Consider the following 20,687-nt stretch of genomic DNA (forward strand, 5'->3'; position numbering starts at 1 on the left):
TTCTCGTAGGGGAAAAGCAGATGAGAAAAATGCTCATATCTGACTCATTCCGCTTCCTATCCACTTTCTGAGTCAGGTGGAGCAGGACTGGGCAGGACAGGACAGCTTTCTGTGCTTCGTGGAGTACATAACTAACAAACACAGCCTTCCACATGTGCAGTGGAGAGAATAAACCTCTCTCTGCTCCATCAGAGCAAGTCTCTACCACACATGCACACCCCTTCCTGTTGAGAAGAAAGAAGAATGCCCCTTTGCTTAATAGCAGAGAAGTTGCCATACAAGATTTGACCAGTGGCCCGTCTTGTTTAATATCCTGTCTCTGGTTCTAACTAGCAACAACAGGAAAGAACCTGTAAAGCTTTTAATTGATTTGCCTATAGTGAGAATTTGCCGCCAACTCCCAGAAGTTAGTGGTCAGGTTTCGCTGTGAAATACAAGTGTTTATATTTCCTTTTTTATTGAATGCAGTTGGAAATTACTGCTGTTCTCATTATCCACATAAATATCCTGTCCTACTGAACAATTGCTTCAGTGCTGTTTTGTGCCCTTAAGTCCCATAGGTTAATTGTGTGTTGTCTTTTAAAAAGCCAGCAATTCCACTCTGCTATCTCTCAGAGTTTTGGTAGGGAAGATGGAGAGGGGGGAACAACCTTGGTCCTCTCACTTTAACCTGTCCTACTTGTTATTTTTAAAAAAGAGACAGGGATATTCCCCCTTGAAACTATTCTTCCTCCTCTAGCCCTAAGCATTGTTGTATGCCACCCAAACTCTCTTGGCACCAGCAGTATCTCTGTGATCAGCAGCTGCCTGAGTGGGATGTAAGTGAAAATAACACTGGTTGGTATCTTGCCTAGGCTGATAGAGCCTCACAAAAGATTCATCACAGAACATGAGCGAGTTGGGAGTGTTATATATGCATCTTAGTTTTTCTTGTTTTTAAATGAATGTTTGATTTTTAAGTTTTGTTTTTTAATAACAGGACAAACCTTGTCTATGTCCTTTTCTCCCCTCTTCCCCTTCCCCACCCCCTCATCCCTTTAACGTCCATGCCCCTGTCCTCTTGATATATAGCAAATCAGCAGGGACAGAGACAGTTTACCTTAGAAGTGGGTAAAGTAATCTCTTAAGTGTGGGAATGCCCTCAGCACTTTAAACCATAGCATTAAAGCAGGAGTCTCAAGTGTGCATTAGTAATGCTTTGCTCTTTGCTCTTTGGAGGAGCGATTTGCTCTACAAATACTTTATGGACCTCTTGAGACCTTGGTACCATGTTATTCTTCAGAAGTGTTCACCAGTAAATTCCCATTCCATTACAGCATGGACTTCTGTCAGAACGTGTTAAATGACCATACAAATGTGGGCTCTGGTGATGCGGTTTATTCTAATAAAGGAAGGTCTCTTGAGCCATGCAATAAAATTCTAGTTTATCGAAATGAGATAAAAAGATCAAGGTGCTTGTTTCGAATTCCTTTGCTCTAATTGTTTTCATAGTTGGGAGTGAAATGTTCCAGGTGCCCTGAAACGCACAGGCAACGTGAGGAAGGGGCAGCTCTGTTACATGTGGGTGAATAGAGAACAAATGGTAATGTCTGCTCTTTATGAAGAAATATTAGTACAGTGGGGGCCATCCTTTATGGCAGGCATGCCACAAATTGGCCCTGTACCCACTCTGAGCACTATTCCAAACCCTTTCTCCTGCCCAACCTGCTGCTCTGCTTTCTGCTTTGTGCCCTATGTTCCCTCTGCGATCTGCTGCTCTTTCTGCATCCTCCTGGAACTCCCTGTCCAAGCTGTTTCTCTGCTTTCTGTTTCCTGCTCTATCTGCTGCTGTGCTGCTTGTCCCCTCCCTGGTATGCCGTGTGCCACACACAGAGGCTGTCCTTGCCACTTGTGGCACATGTACTGCAGGTTGGTCACTCGTGTATTAGTGCACAGTCTAAAATGAAGCTCAGCAGAGTAGTATCCAAGGCTGGCATGATGAGTAGCATGACTGACTTCAGTGGGACTGGTCACATGAGGTTTCACAGGGTCCTGAGGTCCCAGTGCATTCTTTTCTGTTTGAAACTTGGTTCAGAGTGTAAATCTCAAACCCCGAAGTCAAAGCATTCTGGCACAGACTTTAGGCTCCTCCTGTCTTAAAGCTGAAGTTTAAAGCTAGAGTTTTGTTGCAGGTCCTTCATGGAAAGAAGATTAACGGTTTGATTCATCCCCAGCTGATGCAAGCAGCGAGCGATCCAGATGACCAGTGCTGTTTGCACAAGCACCCATTTGCAGTTCAGCCAGAGAAACAATTTTAGATTTTGCTAGGGTCTCTGTGGAAATCACAGTGGATGCTGCCTTCTCCAGCTGCCCCCACCAGTGCCTGTCCGCTTGCCCGTGTCTTCATCCTTTTAGCTAATCTAGCTGTCAGCAGGTGCCACAGAGAGAATAAAGGTTTCAGGCACCTTATGCTGATGTAGCATGGCCAGACCTTGCATGTTGCTGTGGGAAGCCCATAGAAGCCAAGGTTTGAACTAGCCCCCTTTTTCTTTGGCTTAATTTCTGGCTCATCACTGGAAGAGGTCAGAGTTTTTTCTTACAGGCCAGCCTCCCAGTGTTAGAACATCTGTAGCTGGTTCATCTCACCTATCCCTCAAAGGCAACTTGCCATGGGGGTGCAACATAGCATGCAGATGGTCTAGCAACCACCATCATGTCAAGATAAGAAGTAGAGAATTGCCTATCTCTGAACTGACAGGGAAATGGAGTAAGACAGTTGTAATTATTCAAAAGAAACCTTTCTGCGAACTGGCTGCTGAAAAATGTTAAAATAACCAAGCTGCTACATTTTATCCTGGATTTTCCTTAAATAATTTGGTTCTGGACCAAAGGATTTTTATTTCAATGCAGAATCAAAGGCAAGTGGTGTCTTCTTGCTGAGTTCCTGGCCCTAGATGGCTGGCATTTGAAGAATCTGATCCAGAAAACCATTCTGTGCATCAGTATTTCTTACTCAGCCTGTAGATTTTGGCCAGGTGTATATGAATGAGGAAGGGTTTGCAGGATCAGACCCTAAATGGACACTACAGTCTAAATATTTCCCACTTGGAATTTATATACTAAAAGCTTTAGAGACTGCTAGGGTTCTATAAAGCCATGGAAAGAAGGCCATAAAAATAACATAAAGGAAAAATTATGGTTTAGAGAAAACAATAAAAAGGAGGAATTTAACTGTTAAGGATTAAATGATCCATATCTCCTTAGACTTCTAAACATATCCTGAAAGCAGTTACAAAGCCAGCTTCCACTTGCCATAGGATTGTGTTTTGAGACAAACAGGATCTGGTCCATAGTGCAGGAGTGTCAGGGGACAGAGTGCAGACTGTTTGTATTAAAACTTCTCTGACCTACTTACAAAACAATGAAAGACTAGGCTTATGCTAAAGATCCCTTAATGGTGTAGTTGATCCATCTATAATCAGACCACAGTTACTGAATGGTTTTGCAGAAGTGTGTTGGTTAATTTGTAGGCTATTCACCATTCTTTTTCTCCATGCCACTGAAATTAAATTAAGTGAAAGTTATTTAATTAAAATATTGGTCTGATGAAGGATAATAAAGTGTGTATGTTTGTTAGCTACTTTTGTTTTAAAATTTATAGGCAACTCCAGACATCATAAAGTAGTATTCATAAACATATAGGGTACTACAGAAATTATTTTATGAAGGCACAGTATGAAATATGAGCCTTCTCATTGGGCACAATATTTTTCTCAAATTAAATTCACTTGTAGTCTATGAATCTGGTGTCAGTCTTTCCAGTGCAAATCAGGAATATTTCACTTAAATATCAGTAGCATTACCCTGATGTAATGGCCTGATCTAAAGTCAGTGGAAAAAAGTTTGTTGCAGTAGTTCAGTTTTAAAATAAGTGGAAAAATCAAACTGCCAGCTGCAGCAAACTATGAGAGGGCTTACTCAAATAAGTAGTGCTGTAGTTTAAAACAATATATTAATATAAATTAGCTTAAATAACTTCTTAATTAGGGGACTCGTTTGGGAAAAGATTGTGTTTAACTGAACACTTTAGTGAGTATGTGAGAGCTAGAAATTATTTGTCTATGTACACCTCAAATTACCTGTCAAATATGCTGGAAGAGTCTTCTGCCTCTGAAAGACATCATAATAATGCTTAGCACTGCTAGTCATTTTTATGTTCAAAACCCTATAGACAGTAATGAAGTCTGGTAGCAGAGCTCAGAGCTAGGTACGGTACATAGTATTACCCCTTTTCTGTGCCACACCATCGTCTAAATGAATGGTTTTGACCACAGTCTGTAAAGAAAATACTGAACTAAAATAGAAGACGTCCATGACTCCCAGTAGCATAACTAGGCCAGGGTGAGCAGAGCATGGATTCTGGGCACTGACTATGAGGGGGTGGCAGGATTGTCCCTCAAGGCTCTCTGCCACAGCAAGGACAGCCCTGCATTGCCTCTGACCAGCCATAGAAGCCAGGCAGCGTGGCACTGCACCAAGCAGTGTATTTAGTGCAGGGGTAGGCAAAATATTGCCCACAGGATGGGTCTGGCCTGCAGCGGGTCCCTTGGTCCCACCTGATGCAGACACAGTCCAGCTGTGGTGCATCCTGCTGCTCCTGGGCATGCAGTGGGGCTGGGGTGGCTCCACAGCTGGACCACCTTTCTAGGCAGCCCAGGTGGTGGCGGCTCCTTCTGGATGCTGCTGCCACTGGCCCCAGCTCTGCACATGGTACTGATGGGGACCTGCGCATGCAGCTCTGACCCCGCATGCCCCCATCTGCTCCAGACTCACCCGCCCAGGCTCAGCAGTGGTGGCTCAGGACAGAAGCTGTTGCTCAGCCCAGGGGAAAAGCAGCCCCTCCCCCTCGCTGCCACCAGCTCATCAGCAGCATAGCCTCTTTCTCCCCTGAGCTGGGCAGCCCCATGCAGGGCAGCTCAGCCCAGCGTGGGCTCCCAGCGATTTGCAGCCGGGGGTGGCGAGGGGGAGAAGCGGCTTTCTTCCCCATACTGAGGACCAGCTTCTGTCCCATGTCACCGCTGCTGAGCCTGGGTGGGTGAGCCTGAAGCAGCCGCAGCATGGCATGGGGCAGGGGCTGTGCACTGTTGGGGGTGGTGGGGAGGCACTGCAGGGTGGGCAGGCTCCAGGCTGTTTCAGGGCAGGGGTGGGTGCTGACTAGCTCAGGAAGGCACGTGCGGAGGCTCCCATGCACACCGCACCATACCCACAAACCCTCCCCCGCAAACCCCATAATCACATCCTCCCCCACACACAATCGCATACCTCATAAATACTGTATCCACCTGCACCCCCTGACAAACCCCACACGCACCCCCCTCCACTCACACATCTGCGCACCTCTGCGCTCCCCCCCTCTGGGGGGGAGCCCCACTCTCTGCTATATGCACCCCCACACACACACACTCACTATGCGCACACACACCTCCATCCAACCTCCCCTTCCACATACCCCACAGCCCCTCCCACATGCCCCATACTCACCCATGCACACCCCCACACATCCCCACAAATGCTCCTGATATCCACCTACATCCACACACACACCCATACCCTCCCTCACACCCCACATACACATAGACAGATACACACACACACACACACACACACACACACACACAGCTCTTGCTAACCCCATATGCCTCCACACCCCCACAATATACCAGAGTAAGACCTCATTTTGAGTTATTATGCAATCACCTCTATGTACACCACACAAACACACACAAATCAAGACAAAAATATATTTTAAATGCAATTAAAGTATGTTATTGTCAATGTTTGATTTTGCCTCTTGAAGGCTTAGATCAAGTATATAATTTGTTTTTTGTTCAGTTGCAAGATGACCAACAACCTTCCTAAAAGAAGTACTTCTGGGAGCAAGGTGAGGGACTTCGAGCGGCAAAGGTCAGGGGCTAGGGGGTGGGACTTCCAGTCCCAAGATGGCAACCAGGGGCGGGGCATGTGTCAAGGGGTGGGGCTACCCTTGTGGCCCTTGACAGCTCACCAAAACTTGTTAAGCGGCCCTCCAGCCAAAATAATTGCCTGCCCCTGATCTAGTGAGTGGGGTGAGCAGTGTGGTGCCCCCTTCTCACCTGAGGAGTGTTTACCAGAGTAGGCACATAGGTATTGCAGGTGAAGGAAAAGGAGCAACTGGAGCACCAGGGTTGGCTCCAGGGAGCCCAGCTATAGGGCTACTAGTGTCTGAACAGAGCTGACACTGATACAAGAAGCCTTCCCTTCCCCTCACCCATACTTGACCCTGTGCTGCCCTGATTCACTGTGGTCAACATGCCATGTGCCATCCATGCCCCAGGTGCTCAGTGAGCTTGCTACGCTTCTGCCCAGCCCCTTTTGTCTGTGATGCTTCTCACTATGGACCCCAATAAAGAATGGAATGGAAATGTTTCTGAATTAATAGGAAAAAGCTTTAGTGATATCTGGGCTGAATAGGGGGAGAGTGCAGGAGTTACCCTTCATGATCAGGTACTCTGATCAGGTAAGAGCCGAGTTGTTCACCCTTAAGTGTTAAGGCAGAATTACATTTTGTGCTCAATGGCAACAGAAGTAACTTAACAGGCAGCTCTTGTGTAACCCAGATACACCCAAGGGTGTGCCCTATTCAATTGAATGGGATGGGTAGGCAGGACAGGGTGCTGTGAGAGCGATGTCAGAATTTCAAACAGATCCCTCTTTCCTCTATAGAGTTAGCCTAAGCCCAAAGTTCTTAACTATATACAATTTATTAAGTTATAATATACATAAACATAAAACTAAATATCATTTACATATACTTACACAGTGAACACTAACCAATAACCAAGATCAAACCCTAAATAACACTGTTTACAACATCACAATACAACATTTCAATTACAAAATATAAGGCGCAAACAGAAACAGTGTTAAAAACACCTATTCCTTAATGTAGTCCCTGACCCATGGCAAGAGATAGTCCTCCTTCCAATGGGGTCGCTTGAGGGGTGTCCAGGAAACACTAGAGGCCCCTCCCCTTAGGGCCTTGACTAGGTGGGGGGCTTCTCACCCAGCCCCTTCTCTGGTTTGCCCGCCCCAAATGTTTTCCCCCTGTGGGACCCAAAGGCCCAATGACTCACACTCCGTCAGGTGGCGATGGTCAGGGTGCAACTCGATGGGGTCTCCTCTGCTGGAGCGCCTCTCCAGGCCTCCTGCACCGCTGGGTTCCTCCCCACCCTGTGCCCCGCTCAGCACAGAGGGCTCAGCTCCCCCCAGCTACTGCAGCACTGCTGCTGGCTTCTGGGTGCTGGACCTCACGCTGCAGCACTACCATTTTGCCATGCCCTGGCTCGGCACTGAGGGCTCTTTTAGCACAGGCCAGGCCCTTCAGGCTCCAGCCAGCCATCCTCATGCTGGGTGGCTAACCCAAGCAGCCTCCGCTGCTCCCTGGCTCCCAAGGCTCAGACCTGTGCACCATGCTGCACACCATGTGACTTGGCCACTTGCTGGGAGATGGGGCCTGAGCCATCTTGCTGCAGCCCCAAGGCCCTTGCCCCATGTGCTGCCCTGTGCACTGTGTGGCCCGCTGGCCCTGCCAGGGTTGCAGGCTCAAGCCACCGCTTACGGCTCCCAAAGCCTGGACTCTGTGCACCGAACCGCGCACCGTGATGGGCCTGAGCAGTCTCACGCTGCTCTCAGGACCAGGTCTCCGCGCACCATCCCTGTGTGCCATCAACAGCCCAAGCAATCTTGCACTGCTCCCAAGGCTGCTCCTCCATTGGCAGCTTCAGGAGCCTTGAGCCTATTGCCTGCTAGGGGAGAGCTCCCCAGCTTTTCTTGGCTCCACTCTTCTTGAGTCTCTCACCACATCTGCCCTCCTGCTGGGCACTCAGCTCCTTTTATATGCTCCAGGCTCCGCCCCTGAAGTCTTCCAGACCTGACAGTTTACAAACTTCAATCAGGTTTGGGGGAGCTTTTTTCCCCCTCCCTTCAGGAAAGGGGCGTGACTTTATTTCCCCTGCTGCCTCCTGATTGGTGGATAGGCTCCACCAATCAAAACAGCAGGATCTCAAGCCTGGGACTCAACCTAAGCTCTGAAAGGTGAGCCTGCTACACTTGGTTTCACCATCTGATTGATGAGAGGTGAAGAAATATAATAACAGTTCTTTCAGGATGAAAAGAGACTATACTTTCTCACTATATTTTAATAGCCTCATATGGGTGTTGCCAGACTCCTGGAAATGGGAGCACTTGCTGGCATTTTGCAGACCTTAGCTGTTCTTATGGGACTGATACCTCTTTTTAATTTCTAGCTGATTCATTCTGTTGGAAGTGGCTAAAAATATATGACTTCCTATTAGAATAGCACTGTTCTATGTAATCAGTTGTTACAAATTGCCACAAGGAAGTTACATGAATGGGGGGAGGGAGATACCTCAGGAGAAAGCTTCAACTAATCCTAGCCTTCAAACAAGCACCGAACCTCGCCAACCTCATCACCAGAAGCAAACTTTCTCAAGCCCAGAACACACCAAAAGGATTCAGACCGTGCCAGGACAAGAAATGCAAGACCTGCCAACACATTTCCACCACCCCCACTATTACTACACCCCACAACAGAGCCATCAGCATCCCTGGATCTTATAGCTGCACCTCCAGAAATGTAATATACCTCATCCAATGCCCCAAATGCCCTGATGGAAAATACGTAGGAGAGACCAAACAACAACTGCGCACCAGAATAAACGCACACCGGAAATCTATCAAAGACAGAAATACCCAATTACCGGTGGGGGCACGTTTCTCACAGGAGGGCCACTCTCTCTCCAATCTCTCAGTCCTGATCCTCAAGGGAAACTTACACAACACTTCCCAGAGACGAGCATATGAGCTCCATTTCATCAACCTGCTGGATACTAGAGATCATGGACTAAACATAGACATTGGATTTTTGATGCATTACAATTTGCCTGGTACCTGACTCCCCAGCCCAGCCCAGCCCCTGGCTTCTTTACTTTTCATTCCATGCAGGAAGAGCACACACCAACTGCTGAAACTTCCTTAGCCTGATGAAGGGTTTTTGAACCCGAAAGCTTGCTTAATAACTATTCTCCAACTATTTGGGTTGGTCTAATAAAAGATATCAAATTCACTCAAGGAACCTTGTCAACTAATTGTGACTCTCCAGTCACACTGTGCCTCCCTCATAGACCAGGTCCAAGTGGCGGTGATCTGGCCAGAGATAGGCAGGTGAGAGTTTTTTGGGCACAGAGGCTCTCTACACTTGGTCTATAGCTGTCAGAGGTGCATAGCTGCTGCTTCTGCCAGCCACCCTAGACAGAAGGCCTAGGCAAGAGGGCAGGGGTTTGGAATACTTTAATAAGTGCCATAAGTTAGGGAAACTCATTGACTGATCTGCGCTGAAGTGACTCAGGAACTCGGGAGTTGGTCTGTAGCTTGTAGATACCTCTCCCTCTTCTCCTGTACTGAAGGAAGTAATTTTTCTTGCACAGCCAAGCTCCAGTCTACTATTAAGAGGTGACTATGGAAAAATTGTCATTTCTTTATCTAGGCTGTCCTACAGTAATGGATACTTAATACCTCATTTTCATTAGAGATGTTGCCAAGAGCAGAGATTTGTTCCAGACAACTTAAACAGTAAAGAAGATATTAAGTATTTGTGTAGAAATCAGATTTCCTTGTAAAAAAGGAAACACCCTTGTGCTATTCTTAGCAGATCTGCATTTTATATGTATGTGTTTAAAATTTAACATGGCTATTGCAATAATTGCCCATAATCAATCCAAGTAAGACTGGAGTTGGTAGCAAGGGGCTTGTTCTGTTGGTGCTTGGAATGTCCTTAGCAAATGCCCTCTGCCCTCACTGACTTCAGTGGAATTTGAGCACACTCCCAGGATGCAGGCAGCTCCTGCAAATCTATTTTTATAGTATCTCAAGATCTCCTAAGTTTGGAAAGATGTCCCCTAGACAAAATCTGTAAGGAGTCATTGCTTGCTCTGTACAGCATCGCTCTGTAGTGTAGGAATTCATTGTTTCCCATCACATACAGAGGCCCACGTTCATTGATTCTGTTATTGTCTTTTATTACTAATTAGAATATATTTATATTTATAGATATAATTAGAACACAGCTTTTAAGAAGTGAGTAAGATTTGCCCATATCTCAGCATATGGATCTCCTATGGCCCATGGTAAGTCCTGCAGACTCTATACTGCACAGAGATGAACTTTGTCCTGAATGCATTTCTTTTTAGTTCTCTACGTACTAAAAAATGCAGACAAGTGCCTGGTAGGATTTTCAGAATGTTGTAGGCACTGATTCCCCTTAAAATTCGTGAGAGTTAGGGACTGAGAGGGATTTTCAAAAGTGCCTGTCTGCATCTAAGGACCCCTAAACATCTCTGCTGGGAGCGATCGGCAGTGGTGGTCAGGGCTGGCAGACCTCAGAGGCAGTCCCCCAGGGACAGAGTGATCAGAGCAGGGAATAAACCCCCTCCCTGCCCCCTGTGCATCATGGGGCTATGCCGGCCAGCCTCTGGCCATGCCCCTGCAGCTACAGCAGTGAAAGGGGGAGCACCAGGAGGACCTTGGCTTGGGTCCATGATGGTGGGACAGAGAGTGGGGAATTAAACCCTGTCCTGGCCAGTTCACTTGAGGCTGGTCATGCCCCTGCTACTGGAGCAGCAAACAGAGAAATGCCTGGCAGGTCCGTGCTGGTGGGATAGGGGAGGGAGAGGGGAATAAATCTCTTCCCTGTCCCTTTTACCTTAGAGAAGCTGGCATCTGACCACGCCCCCACCCCTACCTACCCCTGCTCCAGCTAGTGAGCAGAGGGGTGGGGCCATCCCTGCTCTCTGGAGCAGAGAGCTCAGCCCTGCCCAGGGCTGCAAAGCATGCTGGGATGCTGGGGGACTCTCGTTTAACTTAAACCAGGAAGGGGCCTGGAACACAAGTTCCATAAACTGGTTTGAACTCAATCGGTTAAGTTTGATACTACATTCAACCATGTTTATTTCAAACCAATTTTGGCCATTTTGAAACTGGTTTATGTGCACTGAATTTCTATTCTGTTACAGGTTTAAACCAGTTTCTGACCACTTAAACCAGTTTATGTGTAACTTCTGTCCCTAGTCTAAATGTTATGGCATGGAAAGGTGAAACAAAATGTAGTGGGGGAGCGGACTGTAACCAGTGTTTCATACATTACAACAGAGAGTTCAATAAGTGCTAGAAGTTTAATTGTGATCTGATAGCATTCCATAAAGACAACTAACACCCCCCAATTTTCCCCCCAAAATCATTTAAAGCTTTAATTTTGGCATATTTATTCTCTCCTGGGAAATGGATAACTGTTAGACTGCCAAATGCTTGGTAAAACTGAGCTCAGGCTCTTCCTGTACAGTCAGGAATTTGGACTCTGGGACTCATTATTAGTATTTTTTTCTTATTATTGTTGCTAGTGATCCAGCTTCTTAAACATTGTCATTTAAATTGAGACATGGCAAAAAATTGCCAGATTTATCATACCCCAGAGAGGCCTCCTTCAAGTGCCAACCTGTATATGTATTTGCCTCCCTCTACCTTCTACTTCCCTCCCTCTCCCTCCCCTCTATAAATATAAAGCATGGCTGTTCAAAGGCAGAAAAAGGGGAGAAGTTGTGTGTCTTGTTAACTTCTTAGTAGCCCAGTTTAAAAATCTAAGACCCCACCTACTCCAGTAGGAGCAAAGATCTTCATCTGAACAGCACCTACTATACAGCAGTTCTGTGTTTATTCTAGGTTTCCAGTTCTGAATACAAATAGGAAAGTAGGTCAACCCTCAAGGAATTTGAAAGGAAGGACTGTTGTTTTTGGAGATAGGCCTTCACAGTGGAATTAGGAGAACCAGACTTTGCACATAGGCATCTGTTCATTTCTGGATTATGAGCCAGATGCAAAGAGGTGCAGTAGTCTGTTTTCTCTATGGATGTGGACTTGCCAACCTTAATAGCTCCCCCATTTGAACTTTAGCTGTTGGTTGGAAAGCTGAAATGTAAGTCACAGTGAGACTAAAGGGCTTCAAAATAGTGTTACTTAATACTTTTTTTTTATTCTTTAAGTTAACATTTTTAATCCTGGTGATGCTATTTACTTGTCATACTAAGAGCTTATTCTATTGTAATACTCTCTAGGACACTGTAAAGCAGCTGAATGAAAATGACAAAGCAGTGCCTTGGATATCACAATATGTATTGTGTCATCCTGAGAATGCAAATTTTTATTTCCATGTTGTGGCAGGGCACTGTTGGTGCCTGCCACTTTAAGGGCTGAGCCAAGCAGCCAGCAGGTGCTTGATTGCGGCAGCCATTTTTAGGTCTCTGGCCACCTATATAAACAGGGCAGTTCACTTCAGGCAGGCCAGGTAGTAACATTGTGTGGCTGCAAGGCTGAATGCAACATCCTGGAGGTAAGGGCAGGAGCTCTAGGAGATAGCTTGGATGCTTCTGGTCCTGGTTGTGGGCATGACCTAAAACTGTATCGTGCTGGGAGTGGGTGGCCTGGTGGGGCTCCCAGTGGCACAGGAGCCCCCAGGAAATGCCAGGCCAGTTACCGCCCTGGTGAAAGGTGGGTCAGGGTGCCTTAATAACCCCAGCTCCCACAACTGGGTGGGTTACTCCATTGAAGGATCAAGAAGGTGGACCCAAGTTACAGAGAGGGCTAGAGGCTCAGAGACCTGACTTGAAATCCCTTGACTGGTCAATGCTGGGGCCAGGACTGGAAGGGTCAAAAGGGCCAGAGGCCCACCGCAAGAGATGCCCAGAGCTGAGGGCCTGAGGTTTTCGACTGGCCTTGGAGGTGAGGCCAGGGCCTGTGTGACCAAAGGTCCTGGGGGGACCATGCCCAAAAGGGGAAACAGTTCAGGGAGCTAGGCAGCCCAGAATGAGGGTGGAGTAGGCTGCCTGAGTGGAGGGATCTTGTAAGGGTCTGGACTGGAGGATTCTGGGGCCCAGAGTGGGGCCAGTGATATTAACAATTGTCGATACTATCTGTGAGGCTTGAGCTGAGGTGTAGGGGAGGAACGGAGCTGCAGATAGTGCCCCCTGGCATTGGAGCAAGAAATGGGCAGCCTCCCACCTAATTAATATCATAATTATATATCATCAAGGCATGACAGGAAAGCAGGCGGGTGGTTGGCCCAGAAACAAGTGGGCAGGCCAATGACCACCCCAAGAAGGCCCCCTGTTACACATGTATTATACATTCAATGCATTTTTAAATAGGGATCACATTTAAATGCCTACAGTTGAATTTTTCATTTTGTTACCAGAGTCCAATACTGTTTTAGGACAGAATATACCATCGAAAATGGGTACCCAGGGCATGTTTTTTGAAAGGGTTGCTTTAAACTCTCCTTGCTTCAAGGACTAGGGTGGCTTCTAGAGTAATTGTAGAAAGCACCTCAGATTGTGTAAGTTCGGCTGCCCCCTAGGTAACCGTTTACACAGCAGCACTAAGCCCTATGCCTCTGTCCCTATCATGCTTTCCAAATGTGGGTTTTGGGGTTTCCAGTAGGCATCCAGCCATCTTTTTCAGTTCCTCAATTCTCTTGCTTAGACAAGTTTCTAGGACCCTGTCCTTAAAATAAGAAGGGTGTGTGGGTGAAAATCTCTTTTAACTTTATTTGGTTCCTAATGTGGATTAGGTCCTCTAGAGATACTAAAATAGATGATGGAGATTTGAAAGCCATTTTTATGTTATTTTTTCCTTGGTGTTTCATAGTGCTCATATTGTGCTTAGTTGTGAGCTGCCCACTGTGTCAGGGTGAGGAAGTGAAGGGGTGTATATATGTCCCCTCTACATCGCTGATCTGCATGCATGGTGGGGAAAGCAGGTATTGCTGGAACCCTGCACAGGTGGAGGAAGTGTGAGTGGAGTCCCCCAATCCACCCATGTCAGGCAGCCTAGAGGAGGCAGGACAAAGGCCAGCACAGTTTACTGCCTCCACAAAGCAGTAACTCCAAATTAAATGGGTACAAAATGACTCTGTCATTCTATCAGAAACAACCAAAGTCTGAAGGAGTCTTGAGCCACTACTGCCCTTGAATTATAGGGAAGTTTTAATGTAATTGAGAGCTATGATGTGCTCAGCTCACTTTTACTTAAGCCCCTTTATGCCATTCTGGCTGCCTGGGGGACATGATTCTCCAAGACCCTCCACGTATGGGGGAGCCATCTGAGTGAGATATGGGCTCACAGGCATCACCAGAGTCAAGGCCAGAGATGGAATATATCTCGAGGAAGATGCGTGTACGCTGGTCTCTGCCTGAAGCACAGAGGGCCATGACAAGCACAGCAAAGCTCCAAAACTCTTACATAGACACCAGACAGGCTTCTAGGATATTGGAAGCCAGAGATGACCAAACACCCTCCTCCTCTGAGCCAATAAATAGCTCTACGTCTGGGGAATGGGTGTACCAGGGCTTTGAAATAAAGACCCCCTTTACACTTTCCTGAGCCACCCATAGAAGCACCACCCTGAAGCCTTCCTTGCCCATTCACATCTGCTCCATACATACTGATTCCTGTAAGTGAGGCAACATAGCTGCCTTTAAAGAGGTGCTGAGCAGTAAGCACATGCCAATAAGCACACCCAAGCCAGTACAAGTGCCCCGGGAAGGTGACTACATTGTGTTACTTTTACAAATTAGCATATATGATGTGGGACCAAGTAGGGGGTGGTTCACAGTAGAGCTCCTGAACACAACAGACTGGCCCTCCATTTTTACATAGCAGGCTTTTCTCACAGAGGCATCCTTAGCTTTGGGATTTTCTTTCCTTTTCGTGGATCTGCCAGAGTCTAAATGCTGAAAGACTGTCCTGCTCTCCTGGACAAGGAGGAAGGATGACTGGGGATGGATTGATGGACTGAACAGTATGTTGGGATGGGAACTGGACATCTTGAATGTCTGTCTTCTAATTAGCAGATGCTGTGGGAGAGGTCAAGGAGGGGGATGGTGCAGATTTTGATTTACTGAATTACTTTTCTGTACGTAACCCAGAGCAGTGGATGGGCCCTTTATAAACAGGCAAGCAAAAGCAAAGCAAAGAAAATTTAAAAGATTTTCCCCTAGAATTATATGAGTTAAGAATAGAAACTCAGAATCTTGAATTTCTTAGTTTAGTTCTTAATCTCTGGGTTTGGTATGACAGTATTGAAGCAATCATCTTTTATGGAGGCTATAAATCTCCTTATGTATTTTCCAGAAGTTAATGTAATAATGTTAATAGTTTTAATAGTCTTGTATTACCAGCTGCAAGTCTGATCTTCATGTTAGATACTATTAACGATATTATCCAGGATTTTATCAGTTTTTCCTTTCTGTGAGGGTCTCATGGGTAGGAGAACTGAGTTTTTAGCCAAAATTCTTGTTTTTATTCTGTAGAATTTGGTCCGATTAGAAGAATAGCCTGTTCTCCATAGAAGTGTCCATAGAAATTATCTGCTTACTCATTTACTGAAGTTGGATTTATCAAAATAGCTACGTTGATCATGCTAGACTGTTCATGTACAGCAATGCAAATAGATCAGCATCCAAAAACAAAAGTCCTAGTCAAACACAAATAAAAATGCCCATTTCCTAGTATCTGTAAACTGGCTTTCTTTACTAGCCAACGTAACTTTGTTCATTGAGTAAAAATAGTTCAAGAGCGATACTTTAGTCATGATGGTCCAGAAATTATGTGAGAGGCAGGGATTTCTTAGGGTGATATCTTTTATTGGATCAACTATGTAATTGGGATAAAGTTAGACAAACTTTCAAATATAAGACATGCTTTGTTGCCTCATGCAAAATCCCAGGAATAAGAAATGCTTTATTTTGGGGGGTAATACCAAGCTTTAGGCCTGCCAGAGTGTCTTCCAGAACTACAAAAGAAACAAGTCCAAGTTCAGTATAGAAGGGTGGTGTGATGACCGTATTAAAGATGGGCGGAAATAAAAGCTAAAGATCAGTTATCACTCCACTCAAGTTGCCTGTGAGAAACCCTGTTCTTAGTAAATGTATCAGAGAGGTGGTTTGGAAAACCATCCATCTATTCATAAGGCACTGTTGGCATAAAACTTTGTTCTATTTGATGTTATATTAGGAAGAGGACTGCAAGTTGCATCATCTTTCTCCCTTGTACTCAGATGGCTTATTTAACAATAGTTGTAGGGATCTATGGGGAAAACAGAAGGAAACATTTAACTGGTAAAATCTCATAAGTGTGCCCCCCTACCCCAATCACTGTTCCATGTGTTCTTCCAAGCTTCCCTAGGATCAAAAATCATTTTGCAATATGACACTGAAAGCTAAAGCAAGGGAACACAAAGTCAGAGGAAATGTGTTTGCCCTCTGTCCAAAATTCAGCACTGGTGAAGGCTCTATATGGGCTTCTAGGGGAAGAGTGCTCCCTGGGACCCTACATAATATTTCCCTTCATTATGTGGAGAAAGAAGCATGCCATTATGTTTTAGCAACAGCTATTCCCTAGTTCCCTATCTTCTTGGAGAGCCAGAATTTTGCACCTTACTGTAGGCAGCCTGCCAATCTTCAACCTCTGAAGACATTTTTCACTGAGCAATCATGTAGCGTCATGTAGTAGCCACTTGTCACAGGCCAGTGCAGGTACTTGCTTAACAGGAATTAGGACCAGGAGTAAAGGAGGAATCTTTAAAGAGAAGCCACCTTCTTTTTCCACACATGCTTAGTGGTTATATGGAAAAAGGATGAAGGAAACACCAGCCATAAAACAGGGACCAAGTAGAGAAGCTGTGGGCCAGTTCCTAACCCCACCATCGTAGTATGGCTGACCAAGGAATGCTTGACCTTTACTGGTGGTGACCATGCCCAATAGTTTCCTAGTATTCGTCATTATAATTTGAACCTAATTTTGCCATTTCCCTGTGTCTTATGTCTTCCTGCTGTGTGTGGGTGAAATGCATATGACAGGTGGCTTGCTAGCTCCACCTGCTGGAGCAGAGTCATGTGGCTGCATACATATTTGATTTCAAAGACACCTGCACCTAATTAAAAATACTAATGCTGATGTCAAGTCTATAAGAAACCAAATAGGAACATCTCTTGCCAAATGCATAAAATGTAATGACTAATGAAAGTTTGTTCTTGGTCACATTAATTATGAATCCATGAGACTCTTTAGTCACATGTACAAGCAAGTAAAATGAATAATTCAGTCCTAAAGGAACAGGTTACAGTTCTGTGTGACTGGTTTTCACTTTGGCTAATCAGAAAGCAATTTTCTACAGACAGTTAATTTGAAGCTGGTAAATGTAAAATCAAAGACTGGTTTCCAGGTTATGGGACCCATAGTGTTTTTTCCACAGAAGTCGGCCAAAGAAAGTAATTTGGATATGTAATCTTGCCAAGCAAATCTGCTAGATGTATTTTAAATTTAGAAATCAGATGCTACTTGCTAGAAGAGTCGCACCTCACAGCCTTTGGAGTGAGAAGACTTTTTCTTGTGATAGTTTCTAAGCTTCATCATAAGCATTGCATTGCAGCTTCCATTCCCAGAGTGGCTGAATATTAATGGCAGTTTTCAAAAATTCCTTTCCCCAAGAATTAATTTTTCCCATTAAATTTATCATTCTTGAGCAAAAATCTCAGGCACCAGTAAAGGTGATTCAGCAGATCCTTTAAAATCCATTTCCCAGCAAAATAAATGAGAAAGGTTGTTCGCTCTTCAGAGCAGTTGGTAATTTAGGGCTCAATCCTGCAAGGTATTGAGTTCTCTGGCCTTGATCTGGCAAAATACTCCAGCTCATGCTTACCTGCTCAAGTGCTAGTAATTAAGCATGTGCTTTTGTGGATCAGGATGTGAAGTATCAGCAGTTTGTAGGAAAGAGCCTTTAATCTTAGTCCTCTGCCAAGCTCATCTAAGACATGAGGGATTGCAACTCTTATATCCATAGGTGGTTTTGTCCTTTCAGCATTGAAGGGGACCTCATCTGTCTTCACAATACAAATGCCTCAACATCTCAGACATCTCCACTGGCATCTGCACAGGAACTGAAAGGAAGAATTGGAAGGAATAGGTAAGACATTTGCATTGATTTTTCCTCCTCCTTAGCCCCCTTAATTATGGTGCAGGTAAATCAGGTCCTTGCTCATTACTACTGGGAGAAAGGTTCTAAAGAATTTCTTTAAAATTACCATCCATTCTTCAATATACACATAGTTGGTATCATAATTGAGAAGATACAAGGTTTGGCTATGGTCACTAATGAAACAATGAGAGAGTCTAAAGACACTAAGAGGGCATCTAAGGGAGATCAAGATCACATAGACTTGCTCCACAACTTAATATTTGCAGTAAAAAGTACTTTTTGAACATCATGAACTAACAAATTATGATTATAATTACAACCTAATCTTTTTGAAGCTGCAGGCCTTGCTGTAGAGACTCATGTGTTTTAAATTGCCAGAAGATGTTGAAATCTTGGGTGCAATTCTGGTTCTGTTGCAGTTAATGGGAATTTTGCCATTAACATCAATAGAACCAGTATGTTGCCTGATGTCTTTTTTTTAAAAGAACTTTTTGTCTCTAGTTTGTGACTTCATCTGTGTCCAGTTGTATTTATATTATTATCTATCATTTACAGTGCAGAAATACCTTCAGGCACCAGGCAGGGATCAAAGGCATCTTGTGCTATCCATTCAGTATACACAAATGTAGGATAAAAGACTGCCTTTGTCCCAAAGACCTGACAGTCTTGGCATAGGATAAGATGTAACTGATGGTTACAACTGAAGGTGAGGAGAGGAGGGAGAGGCACGAGGTAACAAGAAATGATTGTGCTTAAAGCTAGTCAAGGTCGTTTTCAAATTTCAACAAACTATTCTTTTCATTATTTGCGGTCTCTAACCAAAGAATCCAGCTTTTCTTTTTAATTTTAAGTGTTGAAAAAAGTATCTTCACCAAATAGTTCTGGTAGCTACAAGCAGCTGTATCCCGCAGCATGGAGAAGCAGGGCACCAGCTACCTCAGGTTCGCCTCTGCAAAATGAAGATAATCTTTTCTCGTAACTAGGTCTGCAAAACTGTACAAAAATAAAAATTTCCAAGTTTAAGGCCAGAAGGGGACCACTATAGTCCAGTGGTTCTCAACCCTTTTAGGCTCAAAGCACCCCTCTGAAATTGCCAATTCTTAGTTGTCATTTGTTTTTTGTCTACAGAAAAATAATAGAGCGTCTTTTGTTTCAAAGAACTCAGAAAGCCCACAGCAGATCCAAATGCTTTTAACACTATGAATTCCTACTTGCAGTCTCTGGGTTCTTGTGAATCATGTTTGCAGACATTTGTTAACATTGCATGGCACCACTTGTCACCCCTGAAAGATCTCAGAGCTACTCCAAGATGCTGTGTCACCCTGGTTGAAAATCACTGACCTAGCCTGACTTCCCATATCCTCAGCCAATACATTTTACCAGTATTGAGCCAATGACTTAAATTGAACTAAAGCATTTCAGTATGCAGGAGAGTAAAGTGTTATATGCCACAGGCAGTATCAGAAGAGAGCAAAGTTTCATTAACTCTCCGCAATAGCAGGAGACGAATTAGACGAAATAGGCCCAAAGGACCCTAGCAGACGATTGATACCTCAGACTGTGGGGTGTGGCAAAAAAAAGTAAAAAAAGAATCCTGAAGTATCTGCCAGTCTGATCTGGGAAACAACTTCTTCCTGATCTCAAATCTTGTTATCAGTTGACTTGTGTGTAAAAGACAACAGCCAGGCATTCAAGAATAATTTTATGTATCACATCAGAATACTGGTTTGGTGTCCTGTGCCCAGTCTCCCATGGCCTTCAGAGGAGATGAGTAAAAAAAATTGCAGAACACTTCTTGTCAATTGTGCATTGGACAAAAATGCCTTCCTGAGTGCTGCAAGCAATTGTCTGAAGACCTGAAATATAGGGTGTGAGTATAGTCACTGCAAGTTCTTTATATGCCTAGTAAAAGCAGGCAATTTGGCCTGCCCTCTGCCCCAAAAAGAAAAAGTATGAACAGAGTAAAGCATAGGTCCAAAGTTAGAAAGCACCATAACAGCCATCCATGTACAGTCAGCCCCAGAATATGTGAAGTTGTTATACTAGTAAAAACAAAAAAACAACCAAACAAAAAAATCCTGTGTATAGACCAGGCCCAAACTGGAAAGAACTTTGTGTAGTCCCACAACCACTGCCTGACAGAAAGCCACTGGACTTACTGGCCAAGTCACAGTCCTCAGTCATCTCATCTTTAAAATTTGCTTTACTCTTATCCACTGCATTTTCATCTATTGATCATGAGCCAATTGGCAAAGTACTATAAGCTACACTTAGGATAAGTCTAGTGATTGGAGTCAAGTTGCATGAGAGGCATTTTGGTCTACTCATGAATAAGCATAAATACTATTCATTCCATCCAGGAAGAGCACACACCAATTACAAATGCTTCCTTAGCCTGACGAAGGGTATTTAAACCCAAAAACCTGCTAAGAAGATTTTTTCCAACTATTGAGTTGGTCTAATAATAGATATAAGATTTACCCAAAGAACCTTGTCTGCCTATGTCTTTAGACCAACATGGCTACAACCTACACTTACACCGCTGTAAGCATAAATATGGAATTTC

At 44.6% G+C, this 20,687-nt stretch overlaps 1 long non-coding RNA gene across 2 annotated transcripts in view; it reads left to right on the forward strand.

Moving 5' to 3' along the window:
• Nucleotides 1-12,360: 12,360 nt before the first annotated feature.
• LOC132244000 (uncharacterized) overlaps nt 12,361-20,687 on the forward strand; it is a 35,825-nt gene continuing 27,498 nt past the window's right edge. The window contains exons 1-2 of one of the 2 annotated variants that reach the window (XR_009455627.1): nt 12,361-12,478; nt 17,987-18,109. This is a non-coding gene — a long non-coding RNA (uncharacterized LOC132244000). The remainder of the gene's footprint in view (nt 12,479-17,986; nt 18,110-20,687) is intronic. The other variant, XR_009455626.1, reaches the window with a different exon arrangement.

Source organism: Alligator mississippiensis, chromosome 11 (assembly GCF_030867095.1).
Source record: "Alligator mississippiensis isolate rAllMis1 chromosome 11, rAllMis1, whole genome shotgun sequence".
Classification (NCBI taxonomy): Eukaryota; Metazoa; Chordata; order Crocodylia; family Alligatoridae; genus Alligator; species Alligator mississippiensis.